General features: G+C 45.0%; 1 protein-coding gene across 1 annotated transcript in view; it reads left to right on the top strand.

Annotated features, from left to right (window-relative positions):
• The first annotated feature begins 734 nt into the window (after positions 1-734).
• LOC139753430 (uncharacterized) overlaps positions 735-17338 on the top strand; it is a 93891-nt gene continuing 77287 nt past the window's right edge. The window contains exon 1 of the mRNA XM_071669921.1: positions 735-851. The gene's annotated coding sequence lies outside the window, so the exon portion shown is untranslated. The remainder of the gene's footprint in view (positions 852-17338) is intronic.

Raw genomic sequence — 17338 nt, forward strand, 5'->3', positions numbered from 1 at the left:
CTTAACAATGCTTTTGATGTGGAGCTGCATAAGAAAATAGATAACGAAAGTCCAAGCATATACGGTGTTGGAGGAGAAATCCTAAACTGAACTGCGTAGATAGGGAGAGAGAACAACCGTAACTGCAAGAGAAACAAGCCTAGTCAGACCGGAACATGGCGTGAAGTTTACCACGGGGGCGGTCAGTGTTTACTTCCTGATGTTGATGTTTATAGGCACGAGGTGTTCCCAGCTCTGCTATTTTCGTCATACCCTTCTTTTATTAGAGGTCGTTAGGGTGTTAGGGCATTGAAAATGAGGTAACATTATGTTTAACGATGCCCTAGCCGTTGGAGCTCGTATTATGATCATTCACTGCTTTTATCCCCCGAGAAATATAGGTAGAAAATAGCCTCTCACCAGTAACGTTTCCTTCCTGGACTTGCTCAGTCATCACACAAAAGGGAAACAGTTGTATAATCCTATTACAGTGCTGAGGTATTTAGAAATTTCCGCACAGGGGCCAGCTAGCAAACGAGATGATTATCAACCTACTTGTTTTATTGTTCAAACTTGTATTAAAGATTTGCTCGCTTTCTTGTCAGGTAAATCACTCAAAGATCGAGCATTTCAGGAGAGATGCGTTTCAAAGTCCGAATCGCAAAGATTCGAATATCAAAGAAGCCAAAGTCTGAATCTCAGAGATTCGAATCTCGAAGAGGCGTAGTTCAACTTATGATTTAGTTAGTTGGCGGCGGATGGGGAGTGTGGGAGTACGGCAGCAAGAGCGTCCCACAGGACACAGGATGTTGCGTTGTAGACATGACTTGCTCAGAGAACTTTGACGTAAGAAAATGGCAACTCATCGGAGGGTGAGTACGGACTTGTCATCTTGATTATGTTCTTTTGATTGGTGACGTTTTGCCAATTGCCTCCAAGTTGGTGATGTCTGTGTAGAAAAGAGAAATCGTACGTACCACAACCCTGTTTATTGGAACCCAAGTTGCATGGAGTCATTGTTTGTATTCTACCGTATGGTCAGTGTATGACACTGAGAGAGGGTGAAAATAGTTACTTGTATAGACTTTGTGTCAAGGATTTATGGTCATTTCTAAGGTAACCCACTTTGAAAACAAGATTCGATCGTATATACATTCGAAAGGATTACATACATATTTGTACTAGCATACCCTAAATAAGATTCGTTTTCTGTGATAATCATCTACATAGGGGCCATCTTTTGTGCTGTGTATTGGGAGTTCTGCCATTCGTCTTCAATGCATATATCAGGTAACGTTTTATACGTAAAAATGTATGTACGTTTTTTAAAATAGGACTTTAATGGGATATGCGTCTTTTCTTTCTCAGCGGGCCCGGCCATTTGAAAACGAATGACGTAAACATAGATGGGACAACGAATAAATACGAGATTAGGGTTGTGTTTGGCATATTATAAAGTCGTATTGAAGGAATGCACTAGAAGAGGACTGATCGAGTGAATGTGTGTGCATTTCTTCTATAGAAAGAGAGGTTCATAGACGAAACTGTATCATCTCTCGTAAACTGACGATGAATTAGCCTCGCCGAAGTGACTATTCACTATTCACCCTGCGATTTCACTCTCTTGAGGGAGACTAAAATTCAACTCTCCTAAGTTAAAATTTATTTCAAAGTTCACTATAGTGAACAGATCATATTGTTTTGCAATATCCCGAGAACCTTTCCCCCATCCTCGTGATAAAAGACACCAATTACTGACCCTAGGCAACGTCTGGAGGTGTCTCAAACAAGGTGGTTGGGTAATGCGCTGTGGTTTGAGATGAGTATTTATCCCACTAAAGAAAGCGGAGGGAGAAAACGTTTACCCGAAGGACTTTTGAGAACATCAGAAAAATGAAAAATGGGTGAAATGGAGAGATGTACTGATCACCCAGCCGAGACGAGTTTTTGTGAGTGTGTGTTCAATACCTGTGTCTTTTTGTGTACATGGTGTTGTTGGCGACCCTGTGTTACCTTTGTGTGTGCAGTGTTAGCGTTTCATGTCGTATATTAGTAATTCTACATTCAGTTCTCGCTGAGTGCTAAATGCTATTTTTGTCAGGTTTCTTTGATTTTTCAGATTTCTTATGTTCTTGGCTTTATTATGGATATTGTACGTTAATATGTTTATACTGTTTCCCGAGCCAGCGTCCCCCTCTGCCGCCCCTTCTCTTCGGGCGTGTACAATCCCAGTATCCTATTTATGGATCCCCTGCAGCTTCGAGGCTAGACTTCTCTTACAAGCAGGAAAAGGATGGACTTCTTTGAAGAGAAAAGGTCCTCAACAACACTACTTTGTCCCCCCCCCCCCCCCCACACACACACACACGCAAAAAAGGAGTAAAACATCCTCAAAGGTTACCTCTATCTCCAGGTCTAACCACTTGCAATCTGAGTCCAGTATTGAAAACTGGACCTTGTAACACAAAGTGGAGGATGATATTTCAGTAAAAACATTTAACAAGTAGAGTGAACGCGTTCATGTTGGCAGGAAGAGAGACGAGGCAGGGCCACCGCGACCGACGTGTACACACCAGGGAAGGGAATGTGAAGACCAGTGTTGTCTGACATAACAAACCAGAGCAGTTATTTGATTATGACGTCGAGGGTACCAGAGCACACACCAGCCCACCCCTCCCTCACTTTCCATTTAACTATGCCAGACCCATCTTGGATATATATATATATATATATATATATATATATATATATATATATATATATATATATATATATACTCCATACTTGTTCGCCGTTTCCCGTGTTAGCAAGGTAACGTCAAGAATAGACAAAAGGCCTCATCGCACATCCATTCTCTACCTGTCATGTATAATGCACTGAAACCACAGCCTTCATCCACAACCAGGTTCCACAGACATATCTATGGTGTCCTCGATTGTTTCATATACCCTGGTTCAGTCCATTGGCAGCACGTCGCCCCTTATATATCATTTAGCTCTAATTCACTCTACCCCTTTCACGCCTTTCACCCTCCAACCTTCCGGCTACGATCTAGTTTCGTCCTTCTTTTCCCCTCCACTTCTGACACATGTATCCTTAGTGTCAACTCCTCCTCACTCATTTGCTCCATACGTCCAAACCATTTCAGCACACCCTCCTCCTATCATCACACTTCTTTCTCTCTCTTACCATTTTATCACATGATCTGATCATCTCACAGCATATATTTTCGTCAAACGGTGTCGTCATATCCTTTGATTATGGCCTTGAACTGGAGACGACTTGATATTTCTCCTCTCTTGCGCCTGAGTGGCAATGTACCCCAGGGCAAACGTCTGATTCGTTACCCTGTAATTCTTACAAAAGTTCGAGGATATTCTTCCCAGGGAGAACTGTTTTAAAACAGAGCAACAGACACCCAATTTCAACCACATTTACACGTATCTTCAGATACTTTTACCGTCCTTAGATTCGTGATCTTTACATGCACACGTTAAGAATGATAATCAGATGACTTTGGATGGTAAAAATCAACTAGGCCCTTCCCCCTAGTCCTCTAGATGGCTCTGTTTTAATGTCCGTGTGAATCGGGGACCAGGTCTGGGTGGGACTTGTCAGGGTGGCTGCCGCTGTGTGTGCTAGCCATCGCCTGTGCCAGGGGCTCGTCCCTCAGGTTGGCAGCCCTGACTGATGTGATGGTACTGACTATATAAGGCGGTAATTTAGGGCAACTTTTGGTATTTATTAAATCGCTCAGTGTGGCAGTGACTGGCGTGGACAGAACGGTAATTACTCTAAACTACCCGCCTCCGACTTTCCGTTCTCTGTGCAAATTTACCGATGTGTGTCAAAGAAAACAAGGCAGTGACTAGCACGACAATTGACGTGCAGGTGCATAGATATATACATATATATTGCTGACGTAACGTCTCGCTTGGAAAACTCAGAACAACACAATTCTCTAAGAAGACTGTTTGAAATATATATAGTAAAACTGAGGACCGATAGTGATATATATATATATATATATATATATATATATATATATATATATATATATATATATATATATATATATATATATATATATATTTGTTTATGGACGGGGTTGTTAGGGAGCTAAATGCAAGAGTTTTGGAAAGAGGGGCAAGTATGAAGTCTGTTGGGGATGAGAGAGCTTGGGAAGTGAGTCAGTTGTTGTTCGCTGATGATACAGCGCTGGTGGCTGATTCATGTGAGAAACTGCAGAAGCTGGTGACTGAGTTTGGAAAAGTGTGTGGAAGAAGAAAGTTAAGAGTAAATGTGAATAAGAGCAAGGTTGTTAGGTACAGTAGGGTTGAGGGTCAAGTCAATTGGGAGGTGAGTTTGAATGGAGAAAAACTGGAGGAAGTGAAGTGTTTTAGATATCTGGGAGTGGATCTGGCAGCGGATGGAACCATGGAAGCGGAAGTGGATCATAGGGTGGGGGAGGGGGCGAAAATCCTGGGGGCCTTGAAGAATGTGTGGAAGTCGAGAACATTATCTCGGAAAGCAAAAATGGGTATGTTTGAAGGAATAGTGGTTCCAACAATGTTGTATGGTTGCGAGGCGTGGGCTATGGATAGAGTTGTGCGCAGGAGGATGGATGTGCTGGAAATGAGGTATTTGAGGACAATGTGTGGTGTGAGGTGGTTTGATCGAGTGAGTAACGTAAGGGTAAGAGAGATGTGTGGAAATAAAAAGAGCGTGGTTGAGAGAGCAGAAGAGGGTGTTTTGAAGTGGTTTGGGCACATGGAGAGGATGAGTGAGGAAAGATTGACCAAGAGGATATATGTGTCGGAGGTGGAGGGAACAAGGAGAAGAGGGAGACCAAATTGGAGGTGGAAAGATGGAGTGAAAAAGATTTTGTGTGATCGGGGCCTGAACATGCAGGAGGGTGAAAGGAGGGCAAGGAATATAGTGAATTGGAGCGATGTGGTATACCGGGGTTGACGTGCTGTCAGTGGATTGAAGCAAGGCATGTGAAGCGTCTGGGGTAAACCATGGAAAGCTGTGTAGGTATGTATATTTGCGTGTGTGGACGTATGTATATACATGTGTATGGGGGGGGGGTTGGGCCATTTCTTTCGTCTGTTTCCTTGCGCTACCTCGCAAACGCGGGAGACAGCGACAAAGTATAATAAATAAATATAATATATATATATATTATCACTGGGGATAGGGGAGAAAGAATACTTCCCACGTATTCCCTGCGTGTCGTAGAAGGCGACTAAAAGGGAAGGGAGCGGGGGGCTGGAAATCCTCCCCTCTTGTTTTTTTTTTTTTTTCCAAAGAAGGAACAGAGAAGGGGGCCAGGTGAGGATATTCCCTCAAAGGCCCAGTCCTCTGTTCTTAACGCTACCTCGCTAATGCAGGAAATGGCGAATAGCACGAAAGAAAGAGAAATATATATATATATATATATATATATACATATATATATATATATATATATATATATATATATATATATATATATATATATATATATATATATATATATACACATATATATCTTTTTTTTTCTTTCAAACTATTCGCCATTTCCCGCATTAGCAAGGTAGCGTTAAGAACAGAGGACTGGGCCTCTGAGGGAATATCCTCACCTGGCCCCATTCTCTGTTCCTTCTTTTGGAAAATTAAAAAAAAACACACACACACACAATATATATATATATATATATATATATATATATATATATATATATATATATATATATATATATATATATATATATATATATATAAGAGACTAAGGGTAACGACGATTCCCTTAAAGGTTGAAGATACAAACACATGCACATATACCACAGAAACACACAACAGAATAGTGATTAAAAAACTTTTATGATCATTTTTATTGTCTAGTCATTATTGGAACCCGGAGGATCACTGCTGAGGAGCCTGTCGTACCACATTACGTGCGTTTGTGGAAGTTGATCTGGGGTTATGAACAGTAGATGGATGGTTGCAGTAGGCTTGCGGGTGTCGGAACTGTATGGTGGAGGTGCTGGTGGGTAATTCTGGGTGTGGGAGGGGGCCCTGGGGAAAGAGTTAAGGTGAGGTTCGAAGGTCTAAGGGTGAGGGTCTAGCGGGTGATCAGGAGCGTTTGGACAGATGTGGGTCTATATGGTAGATGGACCTCGGACAGGTGGTCTTAGGCCTGAGTGGTGTGGATGGTCGTACATCTACATAGGATGGTGGTTGTGGGCTAGGGTGGGGTACGGTTGTGGGTCTGAGTTGGCAGACTGGTCTTGTGCATGGGTTGGGATGTGGTCATTGCCGTGGGTCGTCATCGTTGGGAGCTTCTCCCTTGCGGAACTTTCCTCAAACCTGTAAATATTTGACCGTCGTGAATCCATCACTTTGAGACGCGTTCGCTCCGAAACAGGTTCACTGTGTTATTGTTTTGAGACAAGAACTGTGCTTCCACGGGGGACTCGACTGTGGTTACGCTACTGGAGGTTAGGTGTTTTGAGACAAGTCTTGTTTGCTGATGGGATCCTGACTTGCGCCATCAGTAAAGTAAGTCTTTGGATGGAAGACGCAGTCACAACAGTTGCAATTTGCGCCTCCAAACAAGACTGGGTTGCATTCAGGATTCGGTCGTGTTTACAACTGTGAAGCCAGCGTTCTTCTGGTTTCTGCTGCGTCTTGAGGAGCTGCAGATTCTGTGAGCCTATGTGGACAAGTAAGGGGAGGAGATAGATTATAGAGGGGCCCCGAAATGAGACATCTCTTTATTTTGTAACACCTTTCTGTGACAGATTGAGAAGCAATATAGCCGTATATAGATTCTGTTTTGAGCCAGTATAATAAACAACTGTTGTTCTTAGAAAATGAAGGAATAGAGTAAGTCTTTTAACGCTGCATGAACCAAGCGCACAGGGGCAAAGAAATCTAGACCAGCCAATTACACCAGGCTAGGCTAAGCATGTTATCTAAGACGCACACACACAATACCAAACTAGTCAAGAATTCCTGAATCTTATTCTAAACCAGAAATGGATTTAGACACGAAAAGTACCACGATCATCAGTTATGACGATCCATAAGATGGAGGCTCGGGGTAGACAGAAAATGGATGAATCACCCGGGACCATAAGGCTGGGGAAACTATATGAAATATTTGAGAAACTGGACCATAAGTTAACGAAATGGGAGGAGAAGATAAAGTAACTGAGGGATCAAATGAAATGTCCTGAAACGTGTCATCAGATGAAAGAGGAAATTAAGGAATCGAGGACTGTAATCAACGGGCATGACCCCAGAGTAATACCAGTTGAGGGGATTCAAAAGGGTCTTTTTGTTCCATCTTGTCTTATTGTGTAGTATATGAATTCTGTAGCGTTAGTCCCTAGTTTAAGTCCATGAAGTGTTGGGACGACATCTTTATGGCGTCACCTGGAACAGATTAGAAATTGATTTTCTGACTACCCTGCTCGAAGGCGTGGTAAATCTTCAAGCCAATGTTATCAATAATGAATTCAAAATCCTCTTACGATGCATTTCAGTAACCAAGAAGACCGGATCCCTCACAAGGTAGGACGAGAACTCTAGAGGGTACTAGGTGCTGAAGGAGACGGGACAATAGCGTTGTAAAGAGATTCACTTAGACCTTAGCCTAGCACGTCTTGATCAGGCCCGCCAGCCCCGACTGCTATTCTTCCGAAGGTACGGGCGTCGCGTGTGGGAACTGCACGGTGTTACCCTGCCCGGAGGCGTGTGGGGACCAGGACAGGCCAGCATGACCCGGGTTGAATACCCCAGCATGCCAGCCAAGTCTTCGCTCACTCACACCTTCACTCGTAAAGTTAGTTCTTATCGCTCTCTGGTCTGGGTAGAAATTGCGTCCTCTGATGTATGGAGGATTTACCATCGATAATTCAAAGACTGCAGGTTCCAGAACGATGGCTTTCAAGGCAAAAAACCCGAATATCAGGACTAGATTAGCTCTTACAACATATAGTATCCACTGTCGGACCAATCACCTCGTTTCCCATCAGTGATCAGCGTCATGTTAACTATATACTGAAACATCTCATTTCGCCCATAGTGGGAGGAAAGCTCCCGTGTAAAAAAAAAATCCACGTCGAGAGATTCTCTGGCAAATCATGAGTGGATTAAATGACCGACCGAACAAAACTCTCTCTCGCTCGATGACTAAACAAGAAGAAGGATGAAGTGTGTTGGGGGACGATGAAGTTAGAGCCTCTTGCAAATCCTAGTTCTTGTGAGGTAAATGGATATAAAGAGGCCCACTCAACGCCTTCATACATCACCGTGAGGAATCTCTCTTCATGGCGTTGTATTTTGTTTATGGCGACGGGTGGGAGCCACGCCCCGTGGACTGGTAGTGTCCCGTCTCGTAGTGACAGACTTACTACCCCGTGATGGGAGCTCCTCGCAGCCATGTCCCATTATTACCGATGAATAAACGGCTTCAGATTGTGCTTTACGACTCGTGTGGGCCAGATTTATTGACATCAGTATATTCAAACGGGTGTTGAGAGCCAGCCTGCGTCCCTAACAGTTTATCATCACACGCTAATCTGTTTTCAGGAAGATATAAATTCACAGATTGTGGCGGTAGAGTCCCCGGTGAGGGACGGGCTTATACTCGCTCTTGGCAGGATGGGACTTGACCATCTAACCTGTATCGGTTGTAGCTATGCTTACCTCACTGTACGAATACCACATCACGCCACACCACTCCCCTCTAGCTTGTCTCAAGATGTGGTGGCGTCCCAACGTTTTCGAATCTCAACATCTTTTCCTGGTCACCATCTTGGGGAGTAACCTCCAATGTCTTCTTAGCCATTCAGGCCAAGAGCTCCTCACACCAATCATCTCTGGGTGTGGTGAGGTCAGAGAGAGCAATACTGGCTCACCATCTTCGGTGTGGTGACCTCACTAAGGTTCTGTATGATGCCAACTTTAGGTACTGCACCACAACCATAAGTGGTGTTCCACCAGTGGTACTATAGTGGGAAGTTTTACTGATAGTGATACACTATGAGTGTTACTGGGGTTACTGCAGTGTCTTCTGAGTGTCACTGGTGCTACAACACTATGATTTGAGTGTCAATGGTGTTACAACACTGATTTGAGTGTCACTGGTGTTACTACACTTTGATATGAGTGTCACTGGTGTTCCTACACTTTGATTTGAGTGTCACTGCTGTTACTACACTTTGATCTAAGTGTCACTGGTGTTACTACACTTTGATTTGAGTGCCACCCTCCGTGTGCTCTCCCAACGGGCGAGACCAGAACCTGGGTGGTGTAGTCGACGACGGCTCCCACAGGTTGGCAGGACCTCCCTGCTACTGTTCCATATACAGCAGCGGGATCAATTTGACGAGAGTCTGCAGTGAAAGCTCGAGGCCTTACGTCATCGGAGGGGTGTCAGGGCTGCAAGCCTTGGGCCACATAATCACTGTGTTTACAGAAGCTCCGTCTCGTCCCAGACAATCTGTTTGCATCCATCAGGAAGCGACGGTGGGAAGATAACGTTGGCTTTAGCACACAGATCGAAGAATTACCGCCGAGGGCTAACGACCTGTCGCCTAGCGCGATAGATAAGCATTAAGGGAAGGCAGTCGTTTGGCGTCTTCCGTCACCCGAGCAACCTGAACTCTCAGCGTCGCCCTACGTGCTCATCCTTTCCCCATGGTAGTTCATAGATACAAGCATCGCTGCACATTCATTTAACGACGCATTTTTCCCCACCCGAAGTCACCTTGTGATTCAAGAACGTTATCGAACAATAAGAAAGTGGAGAATGACAACTTCTAAAGTTTACATAAGACGCGTAATGTGCTTCACCGTAACGCATGGAGTGAACACAGGTTTGGAGTGAATGGGTCTCGTCCGCAAGTCCTTTGCATTACCAGCAACTAGAGAGAGAGGGAGGGAGAGAGAGAGAGAGAGAGAGAGAGAGAGAGAGAGAGAGAGAGAGAGAGAGAGAGAGAGAGAGAGAGAGAGAACTCCCCCATGGTGTGGCGGATGTAGAGAGTAACGATGATGTAAAGTGAGTCGTCTAGCGTGTTGTTGAGACCTGGGTCGTGGTGAGCTGTCTTGCGCGTGAGGAATCACCTGCCGGGCGCTGATGCCTCACCCCCGTGGCGCCTCCCTCACCGCTGGGCGCGGCCTCCCCGCCACACGCCCCCCACCCTCTCCTCAACTCAAACGTTTCATTAACACTTTTTTTTTTAACCAAAAGCTACGTGAACCGGAAATCACCAGGAAGAATCACGTCTTCGCAACATTTACGAACTAGAGTGATGGTCTTAGGAACGCCTTCAGAAGTGACCATTTTCTGTTTGCTGAACGAAAGAGAATTGCGCCAGTGTTCAACACCGGCTCCTTTAGGACCATCCCGCGGGACTCCATCTACGAACTCGTAATTGAATGATGTAAACAGCCAGCCACCCCCCCTCTCCCTTTCCACAACCTTCTGCCACTTCGTTCATTGCAGTGGATAGGGTTTATTCTAATGTTCCTCGAGAGACGGGTTCGAAATCCTGCTTCAGTGGTTCATGGTTGCTCGTTGACTGTGATGAAGCAGCTGAGGATCTGCGAGGACTGAGTCAGTGATTATAGAGCTGATGGTGGCGGTCGGAGATAAGGATCTGTGGTACACCATTCATCACCCACAGACACACTGACGCTGGAAGCCATCAGTGCCTTGCCAGGGTGGCCGTAGCTCGCTCACTGCTCCACCAGGAGACTCGCTGCTCCGGGACTGAACATTATTTATCATGAGTGATTGGTATGTGTGTTTGTGTGTGCATGTGTATCTTTTGCATATGTTTCTGTCTTTCAAGTTTATTGCTTAGCGTTATATACTTGGTGATATTACACACACACACACACACACACACACACACACACACACGTTATTTTTTATCATTGATTTTATTTTATAAGAAATATGATTATTTCTAAAGATCATCATAATCATTAGATCACCCATGGGCCTTTCTCCAAGGGCTCCTGCAGCTTCAGGGGTGCGCCACATTCAGCGGCAGGGACAGGATGGGAATCCTATGAATGATGATACAGCCTCGGTAAAGGCACTCGCGGAGTCCGGTAGAACACACACACACACACACACACACACACACACACACACACACACACACACACACCTTAAAAGGTCAGGTCAAAGGCAAGGCATATTATACCCAAGGGTCGTGCCGTCGTGCCCAAGGATCAATGGACACATGAAACACGTAGAAAAAGAGTATATCCTAAGTGATGTCTGTACATTCTCAAGAGTATCAGCTTGTATGAGTGTGTGAATGTATGATATGGATGCAAGAATACATGATGAGTGTAGATGAGTGTATATGAGCACGTTGATGAGTATAGATGAGTGTATAAGAACACAGTGATGAGTATAGATGAGTGTATATGAGCACACCGACGAGTATAGATGAGTGTATATGAGCACATGATGAGCATAGATGAGTGTGTATGAGCACATGATGAGTATAGAGAGTGTATAGATGAATGTATATGAACACATGATGAGTATAGATGAGTGAATAAGAACACATGATGAGTATAGATGAGTGTATAAGAGCACATCATGAGTATAGATGAGTGTATAAGAGCATATGATGAGTATAGATGAGTGTATATGGGTGATTTGTGTACGTGGATGTGGGAATGTGTACGCACAAGAGCGACTAGGGTGAAGGTTTAATGCAAGGTGAATAGTCGAGTGAAGAACCTTTGATGACCCACCTCAGGGTAGGTCATCCTCCACACACACACACACACACACACACACTCGAGGTGCTGCAAGTCAAGTCTTCCCTCCTCCCTCCCGAACTTCGCCCGCCATAGTTCATTGTGTGTGTGTGTGCGTGTGTGTGTGTGTGTGTGTGTGTGTGTGGGTGGGTGGGTGGGTGATATCTAGCTATGCATTCTTCACCATCGTATTCAGTCTTAGCTACGTTTCCACTATGGGAAGAGCGACTACACACACACACACACACACACACACACACACACACACACACGTAGAGGAACATGTTATGACCCAGGAGGCTTCAAGCCGTGGTTCTCGGCGACGGGCGCAGCCATTAGCATGCGGGTGACCAAGTGGAAGGGCTGGGCGGGGTGCAGCAAGCCGGGCCTCGTCTGGTTCTCATCAACATTCATTATCCTCCTCCTCCCAGGACGTCCTGGACTCTGTACGTAAAGATCGCGTTGCTCTGCGTCTGCCTATGTCCCCGAATGCAAAACATCTGCTCTTGTCGTCGGGTTAAGTCTGTGATGAACAGCGTAGGACATGCGTCAAGTCTGTGATGAACAACGTAAGATGTGTGTCAAGTCTGTGATGAAGAGCGTAGGGCGTGCGTTAAGCCTGTGATGAACAGCGTAGGACGTGCGTCAAGTCTGTGATGAGCAACGTAAGACGTGCGTCAAGTCTGTGATGAGCAACGTAAGACGTGCGTCAAGTCTGTGATGAGCAACGTAAGACGTGCGTCAAGTCTGTGATGAGCAACGTAAGACGTGCGTCAAGTCTGCGATGAACAGCGTAAGACGTGCGTCAAGTCTGTGATGAGCGTAGGACGTGCGTCAAGTCTGTGATGAGCGTAGGACGTGCGTCAAGTCTGTGATGAGCAACGTTAGACGTGCGTCAAGTCTGTGATGAGCAACGTAAGACGTGCGTCAAGTCTGTGATGAATAGCGCAAGACGTGCGTCAAGTCTGTGATGAACAGCGTAGGACGCGCGTCAAGTCTGTGATGAAGAGCGTAGGATGATGAGTGAGAACATCACCAGCAGTTCAGTTAAGGTCACTTGAATGATGGCGGAAGGCGAGACACACACACACACACACACACACACACACACACACACACCACGGCTGATCAATAAATCCTTCATCCTCTTATTATGAGAAATAAACTACACCGGGCGGGTGACACTGACAATGACAAATGCCCCATAATTACCCACAAATTGCACCAAGTGTGTCGGGCGGTAAATAACCAGAGATCATGATTACTACACCTGCCGATTGGCTTGACTAAAAGCTCTCTGAAGTGTTGCATTTTCTTTCCACTACATTTCCGCCGTAAATTTGTCACCCTAGAGAACAAAGTGCTTATGGCACTTGAGAACTATCGAAGTGTGCCATAAACCATTTACCACCGGAGCAAAAGAAAAAAAAAAGAAATCACAGAACATTTTGCTTTATTGGTTATCAGTCACATTTCTGCACACAAGCGGCGGTGGTGACAGAGAACTGTGAGGAGGAGGAGGCTCGTTGTGTGCGTCGGGTCGGTGTTTACAATTGTAATTTCGAGCCAGCCACGGTGTGCGACGGTCGCTGGGAAATTTTTATCACTTGGCATCTCCAGCCCAAGCAAGTCCCTCGTATATAACCTCACATTCTCTGATAGACATAGTGCATGCAAGGATTATATATATATATATATATATATATATATATATATATATATATATATATATATATATATATATATATATATATATTTTCTTTCTTTTAAACTATTCGCCATTTCCCGCGTTAGCGAGGTAGCGCTAAGAACAGAGGACTGGGCCTTTTTTGGAATATCCTCAACTGGCCCCCTCTGTTCCTTCTTTTGGAAAATTTAAAAAAAAAAAAAAAAAAAAAAAAAAAAATGAGAGGGGAGGATTTCCAGCCCCCCGCTCCCTCCCCTTTTAGTCGCCTTCTACGACACGCAGGGAATACGTGGGAAGTATTCTTAATCCCCTATATATATATATATATATATATATATATATATATATATATATATATATATATATATATATATATATATATATATATATATATATATATATAACTTTAGCCAGGTACCTATTTTAACGACCAACCCCTGGAGATGGATGAACAGCTGGATTGACTGTGGCCCGACTGCCGCAACCAGGATTCCAACCTATGCGCTCGACCCAAGGCGTCCCGTGAATGCGTCACGGCCAGGAACGCTAACTTCTACATATACATTCTTTCGTCCTTTTTTTTTTTTCTTTTATAGCGATGGTCCTACTGTAATTTAGAACCAGCTTCCTCCCTTTCTTTACGGTCAAAATCCATTAGTTCAGCCAGGATCCTTCTGTAACCTTGTAGAGTCATGATCCTCCCTTCATATCTACGACCCTGCCTCCGTAGCCATGATCCTTTCCTTATAGCTACCCCTCTACTCGACATTTATAGCCCCAGATCCTCCTCACTTTTAGCACCCGTTCCCTCCATTTATAGATAAGACCCTTCCTAACGTTTATGGCCAAAATCGGTTTCTTTTTTTTTTTCGTTGGGGGGGTTGGGGGCTCGTAGTCATTAATGTCCTCAATGGTACAGCTGTAGAGGTAGATTATAATGCATCTCTCTCTCTCTCTCTCTCTCTCTCTCTCTCTCTCTCTCTCTCTCTCTCTCTCTCTCTCTCTCTCTCTCTCACCAGGGGACAGTAGGAGCCGATCAGGGGAGTAAACCTGTTGTGGTCTATATAGTTCATGATGGACGACCGCCAGACGGCGCTGGGGGTTTACCCCTCGGCCCCCAGGACCCGGGGATGAGGCTCTCAGTGGTCGCTAGTTCATCACCGCAGCCTTCACCTCCTCCTGATCAGGAGTATTCCTGACATTCCGCGAGTTGAAGGATGTGCCAGATGTCTCTATTCAGGTTAAGGGATAAGGACGAGTACCAATTCGATCATTATATTTTGCGTTGCTTTTGGTTACAAGCGTTTATGACTTAGCAGGGAGGTGGGTTATGTATTTTTTTGCAGTGGGATGGTGTTATTCATCGGTTCCTGAACTTCAGTGTGGTGTGTGGCTCTTCGTAGCTTCACAGGGGATTGAAGTGACTTGTGTGCATTCTGAAGGGGTTACAGAGGAAAGTATAGAAGGTTTGATCACAATAAGGAACCACGTAGTCACAACACTATATCAGCTAAGCTCTGCAGGAGCTGGTAAGATAACCTTTGGACTGGCCTGTGGCTATGGCCAATAATGGAACGATAAAACACAATAGCCCACTCCACCAAGAGGTGTTGAGATGGGCCAGACCTTAGACAGGTTAGAGCCAGTAGACGGATATGAGTAAGCCTAAATATGCAATAATGGGACATCCCAGAGAGTTATGAGATTGCCGAGGAGGTGTATCAGGACCAGGCAGCTGGTGAGTGAGGGTGGAAGGTGAGGAGATCGTAAGGCGTTCGAGCCGGGTCATCACTGGGGGGAAATGAACAACTCTTTTGCCTCCTGTACCGGTGGGATGTCACACGCTCGGGTCATCACCCCGGCGCTCAGCGGGTGCTGCTTTCTCAGCATCTCACTAGAATAGACGTTTCTACGCAAAAAGTGGAGGTAATGGGTATGTGATCATACAATGTATTACCAAGGTTCCGCTTGTCCGTCGAGTCATACTGACATCGAAGTGAGGTTGGATCAGTCCTTCAGGCTGCTTGAAGGGGAGGCGCCCGAGACGATCGCTGAGGCTTACGGATCCTGGTGGTGTGACGAAACAATGATGTACCTGTAAATGCTTCGTGCCTCCGCTGGTCCTCCGCGAGACCTTCCCTCTTCAGAAGTGAACGTCCGGCTACGCCTCACACGTTCTCTGCCTGTTTGGTCGAGGCTTGAGGAGACTTCGAAGTCATAAGACTATCATCCCCGCACTTCAAGAATCCAAATAATGCACCTTAAGGTTGATTATGAAGCAGTGAATGATACACCTTAAGGCTGATTATGAAGCAGTGAATGATACACCTTAAGGTTGATTATGAAGCAGTGAATGATACACTTTAAGGTTGATTATGAAGCAGTGAATGCTTCCGGCCTTCGGCTATATTCTGTCTGTGGTAAATCACAGTATTTAGAGATGTTTATGAGTAAATTGAGAACCCACATGAGTCCAGCATCACCGAGACGGCATTATCCTCTCGTCCAACCCTGCACAGAACAGCTGGTCTTTGAGGAACCTGAGGAGTTCTTCTTATCTGAGGTCGAGAGTATGAAGACATTTAGAATGTTCCGTCCTGGCGCGTCGTGATGGTTCCTTAATTAGTGGCATGTGTGTGTGTGTGTGTGTGTGTGTGTGTGTGTGTCGGCCAGGGTTCAGGTACCCACCACCGCCTCACCTCGCCACACCCCCGCCTTCCCTCACCACCCCTCATAGAGTTCGTCTGACAACCCAAGAAATGTTTGGGGGTGTCTCTCTCTCTCTCTCTCTCTCTCTCTCTCTCTCTCTCTCTCTCTCTCTCTTGCTTGACAACAACACAGGGCCTGTCTGCTCGCCTGGCTGTTGCTGTGTTGTGTAGTCAAGAATCATTATGAGTCCGTTTGCTTTAGTCAGAAGCTGAGGATGTATATTTGTGTTACGTCTGATAATGAAATTAACATGTGTGTGTGTGTGTGTGTGTGTGTGTGTGTTTATTTGTTGCAGTATGAAGTGGGGCCTTGTTCCTGTTTTTGTTTGTTGTATCTTAGCGTAGAATCTATCAATATTTTGGCTTGTCGCTGTGTCGTGAGGGAAAAAAAAAGAAAAACAATAGATTTCTAAAGTTTGCTTAAGACTGATGTAGAAGGTATACTGAAACCTATTATTTGTTTGTTATGTTTTGTAGAGTCATTCTTGTTGGTGTCTTTGCTTTACGTTTCCTTGGTAGTGTTTAGGTTGGACACTGTTCACTGTCTGAGCAGTGATGTAGAGTTTGCTCTCTGATCACTGCTGTTGATAAACTGGCACTCGATTTCACTTGTTCCTTGGACAATGATTTTCTACAGTGCTTATAGCTAGGGATCCAACCCCCAACCTCCTCACTTAAAAGGAAGAGCTTTATATATGGTTTAACAAGCGTTGTATTCTGGAATCAGATGATCCGATGAAAATTTCTGTGTCATGATTTTAGATCTCACTTCAACTTATATCTGTGTGTGTGTGTGTGTGTGTGTGTGTGTGTGTGTGTGTGTGTGTGTGTGTATTTACCAATATGTATATCTATACGTGATGCGTACCACTGCATGTACACACACGTGTGTGTACGTATGAGAGCGTATGGGTTCTCTTCGCTTGAGCGACGGGCGTCGGTGACGGGTGTGACGCCCCAGCCCGCTGCAAGATATGTGCCGCCCGTCACACTAGTAGTTTGAGGGGATTTATCTCCTGTGTCATCACTCACCACAACCACAGGGACACCAGCGCACCGCCTGGCGTTCCTCTTGGACATGTATGTGTGTGCGTGTCAGGTATAAGTACACGACCCTCGTGTGTACACTTCCTTGTCTCATGCGCTTTTGTACGTGAGTACATGGGAACTCGCTGTCAAGTAGCCT

The sequence above is a fragment of the Panulirus ornatus genome, chromosome 14 (assembly GCF_036320965.1).
Source record: "Panulirus ornatus isolate Po-2019 chromosome 14, ASM3632096v1, whole genome shotgun sequence".
Taxonomy (NCBI): Eukaryota; Metazoa; Arthropoda; class Malacostraca; order Decapoda; family Palinuridae; genus Panulirus; species Panulirus ornatus.